Raw genomic sequence first — 21,570 nt, 5'->3', positions numbered from 1 at the left:
GCTGCGTTGCGCACGCGGGAGCTTACCCGGAGCCGGATCTCTTGAGGGTTGTAGTCTCGTGGCGGTGACCCGGTCCGTGCCCAGGGAGTCAAACTGAGCGGCGATGTAACAGCGGTAGATGTAGGACGACTACGCCACCCGTTGAATGCAGCTATGGAGCTGCCGCTGCAAGACAGTCCGCTGAGGCCGGTGGATGGATGGTGCAGCGTAGATAGTATAACCCCCAATGGGAGGGGTATGGCCTCAGGGCAGCAGATGTGGATGATGGGGGTAGCAGGAACCACTCAGAGACGGTGCGGTGTAATTCAGGGTCTTTACTGGTAACAACGATAGACCCTCCCGGAGTACTTGCTAGTGAACGGGGCCTGGTCAGTCCTTGAGCAGATGGGATCTCCCCTGGCCAGGCGGAGTTGTAGGCCTCCCAAACTGACTGCACTCTTCTGGCTACCTTGCTAGAAGCGGATATAAGTAGCCCACGTCCCTGAGTGTACCGTGTGGTGCTCACCCGTATGGCCGGTGACTCGGGGCCTTCTAATGGCTTCCGCTCCACGATGGCGGTGCTGGTCCCACGCGTGTGACCGTGTCTTCGGGTTTCTGGGCCAGAGGACCTGAAATCCCCTGCCGGTCGGCTTCTGCTGCTGGGTAAGAGTTAGTCCCCACAGCCTCGGACGCCGGGTCCGGTAAGAAAGCTTCTCAGTCAGGGCGAGCTCTGCAGCTGCCAGCCCCTGACTCATAGTAGTATTGCTTCTGCTGTTTCTTGTCTCTACTCTCCTTGACTGCTAACCCTGCTTCAGCCCCGGGTTTATATAGGGGAAGTTCTTCCCCTCCCAAGACTGGGCAGGAGGTGTGGCATGCACAGGATCCCTGACCAAAGGACCTCCCACCTGCTCTCAGACATAATATCTCTATCACTGTGGCAACCAGACCCCTGGGGTGTCACAGTAGCGCTCACCTCTTCTTCTCCGAATAAGCTGTTTTCCAGATGTCCCAAACAATCGAAAAGGGGATTCATCAGAGAAAATGACTTTGCCCCAGTCCTCAGCAGTCCACTCACTGTACCTTTTGCAGAATATGGAATCTGTTTTAAAGAGCTTTTTTCACAATAAAGAAACCTATTTTTTGAACTATTCATGAAGCTGGTAATCCTTTCTCCTTATGCATTGCAAACCGCACTGATTGAAAGAATGGGGAACTTTTATCCCTGACAGGACACTTTTATCCCCATTTTAAAATGGAGTGGTATGTGGTATGTCTGACCGCAGCTCCATTCATCCTCTTTGGGGGCTTCCAGAAAAAGCCAAGTGCAGCCCCTTAGGGAATAAATGGATTAGTGGTCGAGTCGTACATGCCGTTCCATACTAATGGGGATAAAAGTTGCACATTCTCCAGGTCACAGCAGTCCATAACTTATCTATCCTTTGGCCACGTTCACACGATCAGCATTTGGTCAGTATTTTACATCAGTATTTGTAAGCCAAAACCAGGTGAGGAACAATCAGAGGAAAAGTAAAGTAGAAAGATGTCACCACTTCTGCATTTTTCACCCATTCCTGGTTTTGTCTTACAAATACTGATGTAAAATACTGACCATATGCTGAACGTGTGAACATGGCCTTAGGATAGGTGATTTCTTGTTTTCACCGTAGAACCCCTGTAAGCGCATATTTGCTACTGTGCAATAGCCACAGGACAGGGAGGGGTTAAACATCCAAGTATTTAATCTCCATTGGAAATCATGAATCTTCCCCTTATTGATATCAAAGAGAACAAGTGACCTCCATACACAACACAATCTGTCGGGGTCGTAGCGACATTCCACTCGTCCTCCAGTCACTCCAAATTAAGGCTATGAGCATGGGTCAACCATTCAAAGAATGAGTCAGACAACAAGCTGGTTCAAACTCAGAGCATGCTCAGAAGGCTACTGGCAAGCCACGATCTCAGCAATGTTCTGCCTTTATTTCCGCATGCACAAACTTAAATACACTACATAATGGGGAGGGGAAATGGAGTGTTCGGGGCGGGGTAAGCCATAAATGGAGTGTTCGGGGCGGGGTAAGCCATATATGTCTAGTATCCGGCCACTCCTGATTGGTCCACGTATCCTTAACTCAGTCTCTGGGCAGACAACCGTCAGTTGATGATTCGGTTTCATTTCTCTGAAACAGGTGCTGGCTGATACCGGCGCCATCTTAGCATAAGTTTCGATCTAAGTAACACGTAGCAAGGAAAGCTTATTGTTCTGAGACACAAAATGATGGTTAGTACATAAACAAAGCGTATAAAAGTATAAAAGTAGAGAAAATATATATTCTTTCTTACCCTGACATTCCCCCCTAAACACTAAGCTTTCCCTTGCTTCGGGGCCTTTGAGACTGTCCATGTGTGGGGAGAGGGGAGGTGGATTTCTTCACCCAATCATCTTAGAAGCTGCCCCCTTATGGGACGCCCCCAAACAATTGAGCCCTACCCTAAATGACACATGGAGTTCTCCCAACTGACCCTAAACTAGATCTCTCAATTGGACTCTGTCATGGGGGGTCTGGTCAGGCTTATTTAAAGGAGTGTATTTCTCCATATCTTCCTTACTGGTATCATCATGTAACAGAGATGTGGTTTCTTGATTCAAAAAGGTCCCGGAGGTTGGAACAGCATTGTTTATAGCTTTCCTGTATGAGGGGACTATGCAGCATACCATGTCATTCCTGCGCAATTCACTATGTCACCGTAATCAAATCGATACGTCTGGATTTTTGCGTGAGTATCTACCCAGAATGTGGTAGCTGTCCACCCTGGGACAGACAGTAAGCATATGGAAAGGATATAGAAGAAGGTAGTCATCTTTTATAGGCTCGTTCTGTCTCTCTTGCAGTGGGAGGCGTGAATCCAGGTGCTCCTGCCCTCAAGCTTCAGAGCTGTAGGAGTAGTCAGGATCACAGTGTAGGGGCCCTCAAATCTGGGTTGGAGACAGTCTCTCCGGACAAACTTCTTTACGTACACCAGGTCGCCTGGGGTGAAATCATGTACCGCATCACCTGTGGATTCTGGGAGAGAAGCAGACACTGCAGAGCGGGTGTTAGTCAATTCTTTAGACAGAGCAATCACAAATTTTACTACTCTATCATGTGTTTCAGACAACTCTTGGGGCCTAATTTCTCCTATTTTAGGTGGGGTCCCAAACAAAATTTCATAGGGAGTTAGCCCATGTTTAGCTTGTGGGGTGTGTCTGATATGATACAATACTATAGGGAGTAGGTCGGGCCAGGGGAGGGGATGATCTTGGGTCATTTTCAAGAGCTGGGTCTTGAGTGTGGAATTCATTCTTTCCACTTTGCCTGAACTGGCAGGATGGTATGGAGTGTGGAGGCCCAAATCTGTTCCCAACATGTTCCAAAGTTCTTTGTAGATATTTGCTGTGAAAGCTGGTCCTTGATCCGATTCTATGACTTGGGGAACTCCAAATCTGCAGGCAATTTCAGTGATCAGTTTTTTGGCTGTGACTTTAGCAGTCATGTTGACAACCGGGTAGGCCTCGGGCCAGGCTGAGAACATATCCACGGCTACCAAAACGTACTCATATTTTCCTGCTTTAGGCATTTGGATATGGTCGACTTGTATTCTCTGCCAAGGGTAGTCTGGTTTAGCCAGGTGTTGGAGAGGGACCCGTGCCGTACACGTTGGGTTGCAGGTAGCGCAGACAGAGCAGGATTTTGAGTATGCAGTCACAGTGGAAGAGATTCCGGGTGCAAAGTACAGTTTCTTGATACATGCCAAGGCTTGATTCTTTCCTCTGTGTGTAGGCCCGTGAGCCCATGCTGCCACGGCTGAGTACATGCGCCGGGGCAAGCAAGGTTTTCCGTCCACTTGATAAAGAGCTGAGTCGACCTTTAAATCTTTGCGACCTGCCAGCACGGCTCCCGCCGCTTTCCATTGCTTGACTTCTTCAGTGGGGGTCTTCCTTTGTTCCTCACACAATTTTTCTTCAGGCATCCTGACCCCCCTGGATTCCACTCGTGTCTCCGCTGGACTTGTATGGTCTTCCGCCGGCTGTTCTTTGGCCCTTGCTCTAGTGAGCGCCACAGCTACGGTTTGCAGGGTCTCCCCCATCTCTTCTTCCTTTTCTTGCCACTTTGATGACACATTCTCCACTGTTGCAGTCTTGGCTGCTTGGTCAGCTAGGTGGTTGCCCCTGGCTTCCCTGGAATCTAGTCTTCCATGAGCCTTGACCTTGATAACAGCAACCTGAATGGGTAGTTCCAGGGCCTTCATTAGGGCCTTAATCCATGAGGCATGTTTCACTGGTGTACCTGCAGCTGTGATGAATCCTCTAGACTTCCACAAGAGTCCAAAATCATTGCAAATTCCATGTCCATACCTAGAATCGGTATATATGTTTGCCGTTGTTCCAGCTGCCAGGTGGCAGGCTTCTGTGAGAGCTACAAGTTCAGCTTCTTGTGCAGACATGTATGGTGGTAGAGCTTCAGCCTTGAGGACTGTTAGGTCTGTTGTGACAGCATATCCCGTGTGGAACTTCCCTTGAGGGTCTGCGAAACGGGATCCATCAGTCCATAGGTGCAAGGCAGGGTGTGCGAGCGGATGTGCCACCATATTCTCTGGAGCAGAAGTCTCTTCCTGCAAAATTTTTATACAATCATGAGGTTCCACCAATGGACCTTCACCCTGTTCATCTTCCCCCCTAGAAGGTGGAAGCAAAGTGGCAGGGTTGATAGTCAGACATCTGGTAAATGTTATATTGGAGGGCAACTATAGGGAACACTGCAGCCGCAGGTGTCTTTGGTTGGTTAGATGTTTCGGAGATGTTTGTTGCAGAACAGCCGAGAGATCATGGCCAGCCTGTATAACTAGATCATGTCCAAGGACGATATCAGCTGACTTGTCAAGGAGGATGTGAGCAGCGTGGACCGCCTTAAGGCACGTGGGGGCAGTTCGAGCGACAGGGTCCAGGCGGGCTGAGTAGTAGTCTAAAGGCCGATACTTATGATCATAGCGTTGTGCTAGAACTCCAGAGGCATGACCTTCCGATTCAGAGACAAACAGGTGAAATGGCTGAGTATAGTCTGGTAAGCCCAAGGCCGGGGCAGAGACAACAGCCTGTTTAAGGCGGTCAAAACATAGTCTGCGTTGGTGAGAGACACGTGGATCTTCAGCATGAAGCCAGACGGAGCCTTCGTCCTTAAGACAGTCATACAGGGGTTGCATAAGCTTTGAGGCATCCGGGATCCATTGCCTGCAGTAAGTGATGAGGCCAAGGAAAGTCTGCATAGCGGAGTAGGTGGTTGGGAAGGTGATATCCATGATGGCTTGTTTTCTTTCTTCAGTCAGATGTCTAGCACCTTGTGATATACAATGTCCGAGGAAAATGACCTTGGGCAGACACCATTGGACTTTGCCTTTCGAGACCTTACAGTTAGCTGAGTGAAGAAACCAGAGAAGGGATGCTGACATCTCTGGCAAATTTTCTTCAGTGCCGCAGAGTAAAAGATCATCCACATATTGTAGAAGAGTGACCTGAGGGTTATCTTGAACCCATGGCTCCAGAATAGACTTCATAGAATGAATGAATTGGTTAGGAGAGTTCTGGGCTCCTTGTGGAGTCCTGGTCCATGTAAGCTGTGCTCCTTGAAAGGTAATGCAAAAAGAAACCACGAATCTTCATGCAAGGGTATACTGAAGAAGGCGTTGGCCAGATCTAACATCTTAAACAAGGTGGCCGTTGGAGGCACCTGAGACAAGAGGGTGTTTGGGTTGGGTACCACCGGAGTTTCTAAAATGGTAGCTGCATTGACGGCTCTGAGATCCTGAACCAACCGGTATCTTGGAGGCTCTCCCGGAGCGGTTTTCTTCTTTACAGGAAAGAGTGGTGTATTGCATGGAGATACACATCTAACAAGGACTCCTGACTCCAGGAGGGAAGCGATTTGGGTACCCAAGCTTTGTTCTTGTGCCGCCTTGAGGGGGTATTGTGGCATCCGTGGGTACCTGTGTCCAGGCTTGAGGTGTACTTGGACCGGGGGAACCTGCAGGAGGCCAACGTCCTCTGGCCCGCTGGACCACAGAGAGTGAGGGAACTGTGAGGAAGAAATGACAGATGTGGCCGCCCCAGTGTCCACCAGGAACTTCAATGGTTGATGGTCCACCTGTAAAGTGACAGTCCCACAGGCGGCCGTGGGGTGCGTAGCCGGGAAAGTGGACACTGGTTGACCGGGCCGTCATTGGCGTGGGTGAGATGGTTCACGGGAAGGACCATCGTTGTGTGGACCGTCATAAAACGAGCGGTCATGGTACTGTCTGCGGGTTGGACAGTCTCTGAGAATGTGATTAGGGCTACCACATTCCCAACACAGTATGCGTCCTTCAGAATCACGAGATTATCTCTTGTCTCTAGGTGGCCCCCTGTCATTTCTTCTGTCTTGTTTTCTATATGTGGGAGGAGTATCATCACTTGTGCCTTTAACCATTACCCACTTGATTCCATGTTGGTTGCCAGGGGGTGGGTAGCTTTCTTGAGCTTGATATACCATGGCAGGAGCGGCTTTCTTCTTTGGCTTAGTATCCTTTTCCATTTTTAGCATGGCTTTTTGGAAAGCTTTGACAATGTCCACCGCGTCGTTAAAAGAAGAAGAATGGATCTCGGGGCGTACCCTCAGAACCTCATCTCTGAGAGCGTATTGTAGGCCATCTACTAGGGCCTGAACCAACAGGGCGGCCTGCGTCTTGACGTGAGGACTGTATCCGAGATCCTCAAAATGCATGCTGAGTCTTGCAGCATATCTTTCCACAGATTCATCAGGGTCTTGTTGAACATCTTGTACAGACCCAGCTTTATCTGACAAGCGATTCTGAGCCCAGGCTTTTAACTGTTTCATGTATTCTAGGCCGGATTCATACGTACTAAGGGATCCTGCTTTTGTGGAATCCATGGCCTTTTGAAAGCTCTCCGTTTTCGGCTAAGTGAGCCTGGCATTCTGCAGCCAGAGTGGAACCAGCAGCAAGGGCAATTTTACGAGCCAATCCTCCAGCATGGCTCATACGGGTATTTGCAGGGTTGACTATGGCCCCCACCCGATGTGTAAGGATGTCACCATAGCCTATTGACAGAGTGACAGGGTGTCCTGATGGGTCTACTAGATTCCGGGAGCGGCAGGGGTCCCAGACTTCTGAGGGGCTGGGGGGTGGTGCTCTTTCAGCAGTTGCTTGGAGCAAGGGCCGGAGTATGGGTAATGAATGTGGGGTGGAGGATGCCATAGGAGACGTATGGGGTAAAGGGGGGGGGGGCGCTGGAGTATCTTGAGCCCATCCCTCATCTGGCTCCGTATCGTCTTGAGTAACAGTATGTTGGCGGAGGGAGAGCAGTCTGGCCTGAAATTCTGGGGAGTTGAGGAGGATATCCCCAGGGTTATGGGCGACCCCCATGGGGAACAGAGGGAGCGCCTCAGCATCGTGGACTGGAGCAGAGGGTATCACATTAGTTTCAGATGGGTGCTCTGGGACTGCGGGCTTTTCCACCCGTGCTGGCGGCTGGTAATAAGCACCGGACGGATCTAGTAGTGGATATAGGCCGGATTGGGGCTTCCCGGGCCTCCCACAACAAGTAAAAGGTGTAGTAAGATGGCCGTTGGAGGGAGGAGTTGGAGTGGGGGTGGGATTGTTCTTGAGGGCAGGCTGGGCATCGTGCCATGGGCGGCCCGCCCCACAGATACAGCAGAACTTCTCCCAGGGCGGGTTCTGCTCTCAGCACATACGACACGTCCATCCTTCCGATGATTTGGCGTCGGCACCATTATAGGGTGGTGGCTGAGGGCTCGGTGTAGTGACAGGCATCAACGGGGTTACGGCCAATTTAGGGTCACATAACAAATCACATTCTGCAGCTTTCATGTATCCGAACAAAGGCTCGGCATTCTCTGTTCCCCCCTGCACCATCTACTCTAAGATGTGTCTGAGCCTGGTGCAGGTGTCCTTCATCACTCAACTTCCCTTATTTTGTATAACGCATTCCTTCTACACTGAAGGCTGAAGTCTGCCCGTACTGGGTAGTCTTATCATTTAATACAGATTCCTAACATTCTTAACAGCCTCCTTGCTTTCCCGTGACTCTAGTAGCTGGATAACTCCCACAGCACCATCCGGCAACTTGCCAGGTCTTTCAGATTTAAACATACGCAACATTTTCTTATAGAATGCAATGATCTGTCGCGACTCAGATCACTGATGCAGTCCACAGGTCGCCACCGGGCAGTGTAGAGCACACCTCAATACACTGGTGAGATAGAGAGACACCTCAATCTATCTCCTTTCCTAACCTTGAATGGCGACTTTACAGTGCGACTCACCACGGCACCCTGATTACAGGTCACCACCCGTCAGTGTAGAGCACTCCTCAATACACTGGTGAGATAGAGAGACACCTCAATCTATCTCCTTTCCTAACCTTGACTTTACAGCAGTCTCTGTGGTAGACGAAGAGCACTCCTCAATTCGTCACAGATTCTTTCTTCCTTACACTACAATCTAGGGATGGCTTGGAATCGACTATCAGTAACGGGAGGCAGCTATCTAAGAAAAGTACAGTGACCGGGGGAGGAGGAGGTGGTGTGCACACGAGCACGCGCAGGCATGCGACGTCACTCGGTCTCACAGTTGCTGGTTCGGGACGTGGCGCGGGACGCCTGAGGTCTCACCACTCGACCGGTCACCCACCCAGATCCAAACTGATAATCCCACAGGAACCGCTGCGGCTGACACACAGGCAAGTGAAACATATAAAATATATCTCAACTTACCGTGTTCAATGGAGGTTGATCAGGCCTCAAATTCAGCCGCCGCGGTCACCACCAGGGAAGTCAGCAATATGGGTCCGAGAGGGCGGCGTACCGCTAGCCACGCCCCACGTTGGGCGCCATTTGTCGGGGTCGTAGCGACATTCCACTCGTCCTCCAGTCACTCCAAATTAAGGCTATGAGCATGGGTCAACCATTCAAAGAATGAGTCAGACAACAAGCTGGTTCAAACTCAGAGCATGCTCAGAAGGCTACTGGCAAGCCACGATCTCAGCAATGTTCTGCCTTTATGTCCGCATGCACAAACTTAAATACACTACATAATGGGGAAGGGAAATGGAGTGTTCGGGGCGGGGTAAGCCATAAATGGAGTGTTCGGGGCGGGGTAAGCCATATATGTCTAGTATCCGGCCACTCCTGATTGGTCCACGTCTCCTTAACTCAGTCTCTGGGCAGACAACCGTCAGTTGATGATTCGGTTTCATTTCTCTGAAACAGGTGCTGGCTGATACCGGCGCCATCTTAGCATAAGTTTCGATCTAACACGTAGCAAGGAAAGCTTATTGTTCTGAGACACAAAATGATGGTTAGTACATAAACAAAGCGTATAAAAGTATAAAAGTAGAGAAAATATATATTCTTTCTTACCCTGACAAATCCACTATACCAAGACCAATACCACCACATACAAGAGATAAATACCGCCACACCATGACCAGACCACATATTGACCAAATACCACATACAGGCAATTAATACAGTCACACCATGACCAGACCACATATTACCTCCTCATAGTGACTGAATAATACTGTCACACCATGACCAGAGCATGTATTACCACCACATAGTGACCAAATAATACCACATACTGTACAAGGAACAAATACCTCCACACCATGACCAGATCATATATTACCACCTCAGTGACCGAATAATACAATACTGATCATTAATAAAAAACACAATACTAATAACATTAATATTACCACTGGTGACATAATACACAGGAGCTCTGTATATAGTGTCGGTGTACAGGTAATACAGTGATCACCAGAGACATTACAGCATATACAGAGTACCTATATATGCTGTTATACAGAAATATACAGGTAATACAGTGACCACCTCCATACAGAATTATGGGCCTCATGTAATGCTGCTCCATACAGTATATTGGCCCAATGTAATGCTGCTCCATACAGTATATTTTCCCCATATGATGCTGCTCTATACAGTATATTGGCCCCATGTAATGCTGCTCCATACTGTATATTGGTGCCATATGATGCTGCTCCATACAGTGTATTGGCCCCATATGATGCTGCTCCATACAGTATATTGGCCCCATGTCATGCTGCTCCATACAGTATATTGGCCCCATGTCATGCTGCTCCATACAGTATATTGGCCCCATGTCATGCTGATCCAAACAGTATATTGGCCCCATGTAATGCTTCTCCATACAGTATATTGGCCCCATGTAATGCTGCTCCATACAGTATATTGGCCCCATGTAATGCTGCTCCATACAGTATATTGGCCCCATGTAATGCTGCTCAATACAGTATATTGGCCCCATGTCATGCTGCTCCATACAGTGTATTGGCCCCCATGATGCTGCTCCATACATTGTATCGGCCCCCATGATGCTGCTCCATACAGTTTGTGGGCCCCCATGATGCTGCTCCATACAGTATGTGGGCCCCCATGATGCTGTTCCATACAGTATACTGGCCCACATGATGCTGCTCCATACAGTATATGGGCCTCCATGATGCTGCTCCATTCAGTATATGGGCCCCATGATGCTGCTCTATACAATATATTGGTCCACCATGATGCTGCTCCATACAGTATTTGGCCCCCATGATGCTGCTCCATTCAATATATGGGCCCCCATGATGCTGCTCCTTACATTATATGGGCCCCCATGATGCTGGTCCATACAGTATATGGGCCCCCATGATGCTGCTCCATACAGTATATGGGCCTCCATGATGCTGCTCCATACAGTATATGGGCCTCCATGCTGCTGCTTCATACAGTATATGGGCCCACATGATGCTGCTCCATACAGTATATGGGCCCCCATGATGCTGCATACATAAAAAAAATCAAATACCTCTCCCGTTCCCTGCAGGTTTGGTGTACTCAGCACGTCGTCTTCTGACTCTGCAGTGCTCAGAGCAGAGTGCGGTAGTGACGTCACCTCGCCCTCTGCCCTGAGATGTCAGAATCAGAAGACGCTAACATCACTGGAGCTGCAGGGAACGAGGAGGAGAGGTAAGTATTTGAGGAGGAGAGGTGGGGGCGGGGGCGGGGCCCTCCCTCGGGGGCGGGGCCCTCCCTCCCGAAGGGGGCGCTCCCCCTCTCCGAAGGGGGGCTCTCCCTCCCCCGACTCATAGGCCCAGTAGTGTGCCGGTGTCCCTCAACCCCGGGGCCCCAACACTTACTTGGGTGCGCCGAGTGGCGGTGACGCCGGCCATGGTCATCACGGCGGGTCAGGTCTGCATGCGCGTTCTCCTGCCTCCCCCACTTTTAAAAGGCCCATGTCCTTACAAAAAAAGTTTTTTTTCCCCCTCCTTCTGTGGGGCCCACCGGGCATTTCACCGGCATCCCGCCAGGCCAGTCCGACCCTGTCCTTATTTTTCAAGTCCAAACAGTTATTTAATACTTTTAACTCCTTCCTCTGCCCACCACTGCCCCCTCCAACCACCTCATCTCTGCCGAGGACTTTGCCACACACTTCAAAAATAAGTTAGACCAAACAAGGCAAGTTTTTTTGTCGACCACCACCACCCCTTTGTATATCAGACTCATGCCCTTCCCACATAACCTCCCTCTCCAACATCACTGAAGGAGAGCTTACTCGCCTCCTCTCCAAATCACACCTCACCACTTGTACAGTGGACCCTATCCCATCCCACCTCCTCCCCAACCTCACCACCATACTTATCACATCCCTAACCCATCTCAACAACCCATCACTAACTTCTGGTGCCTTCCCTTCTGCTTTCAAACATGTCACAACCACGCCTATCCTCAAAAAGCCATCCCTCGACTCGTCTGCTTTGTCAAGCTATCGTCCCATATCGCTGTTCCCATTTGCTTCCAAACCCCTTGAGTAGCATGTCTGATGCTCCCCCAGGGCCGTGGGGTACTTGGCAGCCGGGCCTATGGATGCCGGTGGGGGATGTCACGATGGCTGGCCCGGTCCATGACCCAGGGCGGTCAATAAAGAAGGGAATTATATACAGGGGATTATAAGAGTTCGTGATGCCACCTGTGGATTGCAGCTAAAGGGAGCCGCTGCTGCGAAGCAGTCCTCTGGAGCCGGTGTTACGGCAGCAGGGATGGTGTGGCTCTCCACAGGTAGAGCAAGCTCCAGGGCAGTGTGGGGGTAGATGGTGGATGCTGGTGAGAGACAGCAGGACGGTCCCGGAGGAAAGACTGACACTCACACTGGGGTAAGCTTCAGTACCTTTACTGGTGATGGTGCAGGCACGGTCCAGGGTGCTCCGGATGAACGGCGCACTTTTGGACTCTCCCCAGTGAGCGGGTATAGGGCCTCCTGATCCGTGACTTTGTTCCTAAGCTTCTGACCTGACTGGAGCTAGGCCTAGCGTGGTTACTGTCTCTCTCTGTCCTTTGCTCCTGCTGACCTGGTGGTAGGGCCTTCTCCTGGAGATCACTCTCCCTGGTCGCTGGGGCCTCCGTGACTCCTAGCCCTGGTACTGTAGTCAGCATTTGGGAAACCTGGGACCTGTAGTCCTCCAGGGATTCTGGTGGTCCCTACTGGGTATAAAGGGACCCCGTAGGCGTGGACCCGGTGTCCGGTATATATCTCGGGATGAGCCTGGTATGCTCCTCTGCCCCCTTGCTACTTCTTCATTTTCCTCTCGCCTTCGGCCACACTCAGGGCCCTCACTAGGCCTTTACTCGTGCTGTAGGCCTTGGCTCGCCTAAGCACAGCAGCAGCGTGCCGCCTCTTTGTTGCTCTCTGAGCGGCAGCACGCTCTCTCTCTCACTGAGAGACTAACTGGACTGCCTGGCTCCACCTTCCCCATATATATCTGTCCCTAACGGGCTCCCTCTGCTGGTGTGAGGTGGAAGGGTGGAGGTGTGTGAATGTAGTGAGGGCCTCTTGAAACTGCCCTGACCAATATTACTAATGACCTACTTACAGCCAAAGCTAACAGTCAATTCTCTATACTCCTCCTTCTAGACCTGTCCTCCACCTTTGACACAGTTGACCACTGCCCCTCCTACTACAGATCCTCTCTTCCTTTGGCATCAAAGACCTTGCCCTATCCTGGATCTCCTCATACCTTTGCAACCGCACATTCAGCGTCTCCCACTCCCACACTACCTCTTCTTCCCGCCCTTTCTCTGTTGGAGTCCCTCAAGGCTCTGTCCTAGGACCCCTACTCTTCTCCATCTATACCCTTTGCGTGGGACAACTCAAAGTCCCATGGCTTACAGTATCACCTATACGCTGATGACACTCAGATCTACCTCTGTTTCCAAGACATCACCTATCTGCTGTCCAGAAATTCAGAGTGTCTATCAGCCATATCCTCCTTCTTCTCCTCTTGCTTCCTCAAGCTCAATGTGGACAAAACTGAACTCATCATCTTTCCTACATCTCATGTATCTTCCCTGCCTGACCTATCTATCACAATAAGAGATTACCGGAGGCGCTCCTGTGGATAATGATAGAGACTCCACTGTAGGTGCAGTCGAAACATTCCAAAAGGGTCGCAGGTGACAGCTCAAAAGCACATAGGTACAAGTTATAAAATTTTATTTTGGATTAAAAACCACTCAAGGGATGAGTGGTTAGCATTAGTGTTGAGCAAACATGCTCGACACTGCTCGGTACTCGCCCGAGCATCACGCTACTCAGGATGTTCGGCGAGCACCGAGCATTTCCGGGTTACTTGGGCGGGAGCTCGGGTCTCCGCCCTGCATGTTTGGCGCTCTTTACAGAGCCAATGAACATGAAGGGATTGCCAGCCAGTCACTATAATGCCGCAGCCATGTTGTTTGTGGGCATTACAGTGATTGGCTGGCCGCACAGCGTCACCTCGAGTATTTAAAACCGGGCGCCGCAATCTTGGACACAGTCGCTCCGGATCAGACAGTGTAGGGACAGCGCTGCTGATTTAGGGAGAGATATATCCTGCAAAATAGTTAGTGTAGGGTCTGTAAAGGCTGCCAGATCAAACAAACAGTCCTTCTCAGGACTAATATCCATCCCAGGTATATCAGGCAGGCAGGCAGGCAGGCTGTATAGGAGACGCAGTGGTTATACCAGCAAACGCTGCATTACAGTCCTGTGTACTGCTCCTGTTGCTGAAATTGCAAGACTTTAGTGTTGAGCCACCCCCGTAGTGTTCGAGTTCGGTTCGGTTCGTCGAACACCCGTGTGTTCGCCGAACTGTTCGTCGAACTGTTCGTCGAACACCTTCGAACACCGTTAAAACCAATGGCAGGCAAACAAAAACACATAGAAACACATAGAAAACACCTTCAAAGGTGTCCAAAAGCTGACAAACTGCTCAGAAGACATAACTAACACATGGAAAAGTGACAAGTACATATAGTCATGCGAAAAGAAAAGAGGTGGAGGAGTAAAAGGAGGGGGAGACACAGATATAGGCATGTCATGCCCTTCTAAAATCCAAAAAGTGAGAAGCCGACACGGCCAGTCCGCTCCTGCCCGTGCCACCTCCGTGTCGCCGGGTTTGTGCCAGAGCCGCGGTGAACCCTGATGGCCAGCCCCCCTCTCCCAATACTGGTGCCTGTCCGCTGGTGGGTCGAGCGAGCCCCCCTGTGGTGGAGGCAGCTCTAAGCTTTTTAATTTAAATTGTCTCTCTAATTTGAATGAATACACTTTAAATCCATTTACAAGGATCTATTGGAGGGCAAGTCTCATGCCAGCAGCCACGTAATTCCAGCTCCAGTAGCGTCCACTAAAGCTGCTGCAGTTAAAAAGCTTTTATAAGGATCGAGCTCGGCTGTCCACCGCAAGGCATCCTACTGCCAGTCCCAGCCCCTATGCCTTGGGGTGCCTCCTGATGCTCTTCACTAAGTATCCCATGGTCCCGAAGCATTTCCTTTGAAAAAATTAAGTGTCTAAACTACAGGTGGTGCAGCTTGCTTAACAGCCGGGATAAACCGCTGACTAGCAGACACTGCTACTAGGCACAAAGTATTTCCTGGGCTAGATGCAGTTAAAAATTTGTAATTAGATACTCTCGTTGGATGCTGAGAAAGCATTCCATAGAGTCTCCTGGCACGCCATATATGATTCTCTTAAAAAGCTTGGGGTAGGGGTCTAGGGGACCCTTTTATAGCCAAAATCACGGCCCTGTATCACAATACGTCACCTAGGCTGAAGATAAATGGAACTGTAGCACCCTGAGGGCTCGGTTGCTACAGACGTATTGCACCTCACCCAGAGGTGTGATATCTCACTCTCAGGTAAGGATGGAGTGTGGATCAGGACCCGACACCTGCATGCATTACACCACATTGCCGTGGGGCAGGGCGACCAATATGCCCCTGAGATGGGCACGACAGTCCCTGTCCCTGGCTGGAGTGGGGGGAGGGAACACTGAGGAAGGGGAACCCTGTAGTGCAGGAGCAGGGAGGAAGCAGTTCCTGGGTGCATTGAGAAGGGAGTATAAAAGGTGGGCACCATCTTAGTTCAGTGCAGAGAAGTCTGAGCAGAAGTGGCAGGGAGCAGGGGCTCTGCATGAGCTCTGCTCCGGAGGCGGGCCTAGTAACAGAGGCCCAGGCCTGGAAGAGGGAGAAGGAAGGAAGAGGAGCGGAGAAGGCTCCAGGAACGAGGAATGAAGGGATCCCAGGGGTGAGGACGGGCGAGTCGCCACCGCACGCCCGAATCCACCTGCGTGGAGGGGTCAGGCCAAAGGGGGAGACCGGTCCCCGAACTAGTGGAGGCAGGAAACGACCCTCAGCTAGAAACCGGAGGCTCTGACATTTTATGTGGCGCAGCCCCTCGCTACACCCGCTAGGAAGGCACCACATAGGGTCAGGGAAACTGGCGCCAAGTTTACCAAGAGGAGGCCCGAGGCAGCCGGACAGAAGTGTTGGTAAGAAAGGCCAGACAAAGGACACACAAAGGGGGTCCTGTGAAGTGCTCCAAAGTTATCTGGGAGCTGTCTGAGCCCCTCACCTGGTGAGCACAGTACGACGTGGGCAGCCGTTACCTGCAGAAGTGGTCTGGATAATTAGAACTGTGAGTAAAGGCCCTGGACTGCATCACTGACTCCGTGTCGTTACTGCTGCTGCCCTGCACCATCACCCCCATCCTCTGCATACACTGCCCTGAGGCTATACTCCTCCCGTGGGGAGTTATGCTACGCTCTGCTGCACCCACAACACCAGCCTCAGCGGTCTGCCCTGTAGCGGCGGTTCACTCTGACCGCAATCCACGGGTGGCGTAGTCGGACATTTAAACATCAAAACCACATAAATAGTTCCGCCACTGGTTTGACCGCCCTGAGCCACGGAACCGGGTCGCCGCCACGAAGACTACAACCACCAGCATCCACCAAAAAGGATCTGGCTCCGGGTGTCCCAAGGCCCAGGGGGTGCGTCAGAACATTTTCATCACCTTTCACAATCACCAATGGGACAAGGCAGGGATGTCCTCTGTCCCCTCTCTTATACATCCTAGTGACGGAGCACCTGCTCTCATCAATTCGCCATAACCCCAATATTAGGTGGATTGAGGTGGGAGGCACCGAGTACAAGTGCTCTCTATTTGCTGATGATGTCCTAGTATATATCACTCAATCACATATATCCATCCATGCTGTTATGGCTGAAATAGATCACTTTGTTACATGGTAAAATTTTAAAATCAATGCAGCGAAGTCTGAGGCCCTCGATGTCTCCCTCCCCAAATCCATATAGGATTCCATCCAGTCCAACTTTCCCTTTGCCTGGCCCTCACAGGGTATCAAATACTTAGGAATTTCTATTCATAGAGACCTCTCCCATCTATGTTATCTTAATTTTGGGCCCTTTATTGAACAATTCCATACAGACCACGGTTGGCAAGTTAGAACTGTAAGATTCACTACGTGAACCACTGGTGTTTTGTGGAAAAGCACATGTACACTGCGTTCCAAATTATTATGCAAAAAGTGGTTAGGAGTGATAAGGGAAGAATATGTTTGCTTGTCAGTTAAACTCATTGATGGTGATGTGTGTCAGGGCTCTTTATATCACTGTAAGCAATTGCAGACACCTGTGCTAATTAGTTTGGCAGGTGTGTCCAATGAAAGGCAAGACTACTTAAGAAGGCTCTCTCACATTATTAAGCAGCCTACATTTTCTGCCAAAATGGGAAAGAAAAAGGATGTGTCGGCTGCTGAGAAGCAACAAATTGTGGAGTGTTTAGGTCAAGGCATGACTACAATAAACATTGTGCGATGATCAGGATGAAGTGTCTTGGCAATCAAGAAGTATGTAGCTGATTCACAGTACACACGTGTGCGTGCTGATAAGGGCAAATTGAGGACTCTTTCCTACAGGCAATTACGTCAGGTTGAAAGAGCAGCGGCAAAAAAGCCTTGTCATAGCAGCAGACAAGTTTCTGAAGCTGCTTGTGCCTCCAACGTCCCCCGAACAACAAGATGCAGGGTCCTTCAGAGGTTTGCAGCTGTGCATACGCCATCCTGTCGACCTCCTCTATCCACTTCACACAAGCAGAAACGGCTCCAGTGGGCCAAACATTACATGAAGACTGATTTCAAAACTGTTTTGTTCACGGATGAGTGCCGTGCAGCGCTCGATGGTCCAGATGGATGGAGTGGAGGATGGCTGGTTGATGGACACCCCACGCAAACACGGCTACAGCGCCAACAAGGAGGAGGTGGAGTAATGTTTTGGGCTGGAATCATGGGGAGAGAGATTGTCGGCCCCTTTAGGATCCCTGAAGGCGCTAAAGATGAACTCCATAATGTATGTGGATTTTCTCAAACAGCACTTCCTGCCATGGTTCAAGAAGAAGAACCGTGTATTTCACAGCAAGATCATTTTTCTGCATGATAATGCACCATCTCATGCTGCACATAAAACATCTGCATCTCTGGCTGATATGGGCATAAAAGGGGATAAACTTATGGTGTGACCCCCATGCTCCCCTGACCTGTACCCCATTCAGAACCTTTGGAGCATCATTAAAAGGAGTGTCTATGATGGCGGGAGGCAGTTCACATCTAAGCAACAGCTCTGGGAGGGTATTCTGTCCTCATGCAAAACAATTGAAGCAGAAACCATCCAAAACCTGACAAATTCAATGGACGAGAGAGTTCAGAAGCTCCTTTCGAACAAGGGGTCCTATGTGAAAATGTAACATCACGTAGAATAAAGTTTTGAGTTGAAAACTGTTTGATTTCAGTTTCTAACAACCTGCTAATGCTTATAATTTCAAAAATGACCATTTTTTTGGTCTTTATTAAAATGAAAAGGTTGATCGAAAAGTTTGGGGGATCTAAGAGTGTGGCAACCCAGTAGTCATGATTACTTCGAATTCTGACAATATGAGGGTCATGCTGCAGGTAGTGCAGCAAGAAGGCACTTATGTGTCTTGCGCATCTCGGAGCCCCAAAATTATTTTCCAGGCTAGATGCAGCTAAAAATTATTATTAATTTTAAATCTGGTGAAGCTTTAGTATAGATGGCCTAATAGGATCAGTGCTGCACACTGCTACAAAGCCCAAATTATTTTCCAGTCAAGATACAGATAAACATGATTAGTAATTTGAAAGCTTAAAACGGTTGGTAGGGTGATTTTAACCAATCATCAAGCTTTTACTCTCCCCAGGATGACACAGGGGTAGAAAAGTCGTTTCGGATCCATGATTTGTTCATCTTTATGAACGTGAGTCTGTCTACATTATCAGTGGAGAGCCGCGTGCGCTTATCTGTCAGCACACCACCAGCAGCGCTGAACACACGTTCAGACAGAACGCTGGCTGCGGGGCATGACAAGATCTCCAAGGCGTAAGTGGCTAGCTCCGGCCATTTATCCAGATTGGAAGCCCAAAAAGAGCAAGGGTCCAGTGACACAGTCGTGGCTTCAATGTTTACTTGGAGATACTCCTGTACCATCGTCTCTAGGCGTTGACTATGTGTCAGACTTCTTGTCTCCTGTGGCCTTGCAAAGGATGGGCTAAAAAAGTGGTGAAATGATTCCGCAAAATTGATGTTACCAGCAGATACTGTGGTTCTGTTACGGTTTGAGTGCTGAACACTTGACGGTCCCACGGTTGGCAAGTTGGAACTGTGAGATTCACTACGTGCACCACTGGTATTTTGTGGAAAAGCACATGTAAGATTCTGCAACAGTCTCTGCTGATACTCCTGCATGCGTGCATCCCTTTCTATGGCAGGAATAATTTCTGCAAATTTACTTTTGTACCGGGGATCTAACAGTGTGGCAACCCAGTAGTCAGGATTATTTCTAATTCTCACAATTCGAGGGTCATGTTGCAGGTAGTGCAGCAAGAAGGCACTCATGTGTGTTGCGCATCCAGGAGCACCAAGTCCCTGTTGTGTTGGTGGCGAGGTAACAATCATGCTTCCTTCCTCTGTCCTCTCCCCCCAACCTCGCACAACAGAAATGTGATCAAGGTCTCCCTCATCTGATGAGTCTTCCATCAGTTCGTCCTTCACTTCTTCCTGGGTTCCTGCACCTTCCTCACTAGTTTGGCTGCTACCATGCGCCCTGGTAAAACCATCTCCCCCACCCTCACATGCCTGCCGCCTTGGTGCTGCCGACCGTCTGGACCTTGCAGATGTTAGCCCTTCCGCATACAACTCCTCCTCCTCTACTTCCTCCACCTCCTCTTGTGCCACCACCTGACTCCGAATTCTGTTTAACATGTGCTCCAGCATGTAAATCACTGGAATAGTCATGCTGATAATGGCATCGTCAGCACTAAACATCTTCGTCGCCATTTCAAAACTGTGCAGAAGGGTGCATAGGTCCCTGATCTGAGACCACTCCTCCAGCGTGATTTGCCCCACCTCTGAATCTCGTTGGCCCAGGCTATACGTCAGAACGTATTGCACCAGGGCTTGTCGGTGCTGCCACAGTCGCTGCAACATGTGCAGAGTTGAATTCCACCGGGTAGGCACATCGCATTTTAGCCGGTGAAGTGGCAGGCCCAACGACTTCTGTAGAGATGTAAGTCGCTGAGCTGCGGGATGCGAACGGTGAAAGTGAGCACACAGCGACCGTGCCCTCTGCAGAAGGCCATCTAGTCTGGGATAGTGGGCTAAAAATTGCTGGACAACCAGGTTCAACACGTGAGCCATACAAGGCACGTGTGTGACATTGCCCCGGCGAAGGGCCGCACCCAGGTTTGCAGCATTGTCGCACACGGCCTTCCCTGGTTTCAGGTCCAGTGGAGACAACCATTCATGAAATTGGTTCTCCAGAGCTGACCACAACTCCTCAGCTGTGTGACTCACATTTCCCAGACATTTCAATGTAAAAACCGCCTGATGACGTTGAGCCCTACTGCCAGCATAGTAAGGAGGTGTGCAGGATTCCTTCTGCGCAGTTAGAAAGCTTGTGGCATGACCAGACAGGCTTTGGGTGCAGGTGGAAGACCGAGAGGAGGTTGAGGAGGCAGAAGCAGTGGAGGAACTTTGAGATAAAGAGGATTGACGCACAACTCGTGGGGACGGCAAGACTTGGACAGCAGCCCCTTGTCCTGCTGTCACCATAGTTACCCAGTGCCCAGTCAGCGACATGTAACGCCCCTGTCCATGCCTACTCGTCCAAGTGTCTGTGGTGAAATGCACCCTGTCACACACAGAGTTTCTCAAAGAAGCGGTGATGTTGTGTGCGACATGCTGGTGGAGCGCAGGCACACCTTTCTTTGAGAAGTAGTGCCGACTGGGCATCTGGTACTGGGGCACTGCGACGGACATAAGGTCTCGAAAATCCTCTGTGTCCACCAGGCGGAAAGGCAGCATTTCAGTAGCCAAGAGCTTGCAGATGGTGAAATTCAACCTCTTAGCTTTCTCATGGCTAGGAGGAAATGGTCTTTTACTTGTCCACATCTGAGGGACCGAGGGCTGGCTATTGTGCTTAGACGGGGTTGATAAGGGTGTCCCCGGCAAACTGCCGGTCTGTGAGGAAGATGCAGGCGGACATGTTAGGTTGCCTTGATCCAAAGGTGGTGCTATCGATGTCGGACAGCGCTCAACACCAGCTGGTGTTACCACCTCCAAAGAAAATGATGACCTGCCAATCACGCTGGCTGTTGCGGGTAAAGAGGTGGCAGGTCTGCGCCCCAAAACAGGTGTGACTGCTGTCCCCCCAGTCACAGAGGATGAAGAGGCCGCGGATGCACAAGATATGGCAGATGGTGGTTGGCCCGGCCAGCTAGGCCGCATTGTAGCACACTGAGCTTCCCACTGCAACTTATGCTTCATGTCCATGTGCCGGTTCATGCATGAAGTACTCAAACTATGTATTTTTTGGCCTCTACTTAGCTTTTGCTGACAAATGTTACAGATAACACGAGTTGGGTCATCTTTATCGATCTGAAAAAATGCCCAGGCTATGCAAGGCTTAGCACCCATGCGACCTGAAGAGCCACCACGACTTGTGGTGAGAGGCAGAGTTGTGTTTGAGGATGCAGTTGTTGACGTGCTTCCAGTACTACATCTCTGTCCAGGAAGGCGCAACCTGACCTCGTCATCACTAGCATCT

Source organism: Phyllobates terribilis, unplaced genomic scaffold, assembly GCF_046119375.1.
Source record: "Phyllobates terribilis strain yellow unplaced genomic scaffold, ASM4611937v1 Scaffold_88__1_contigs__length_6355796, whole genome shotgun sequence".
Taxonomy (NCBI): Eukaryota; Metazoa; Chordata; class Amphibia; order Anura; family Dendrobatidae; genus Phyllobates; species Phyllobates terribilis.
This window is presented reverse-complemented; position numbering follows the sequence as displayed.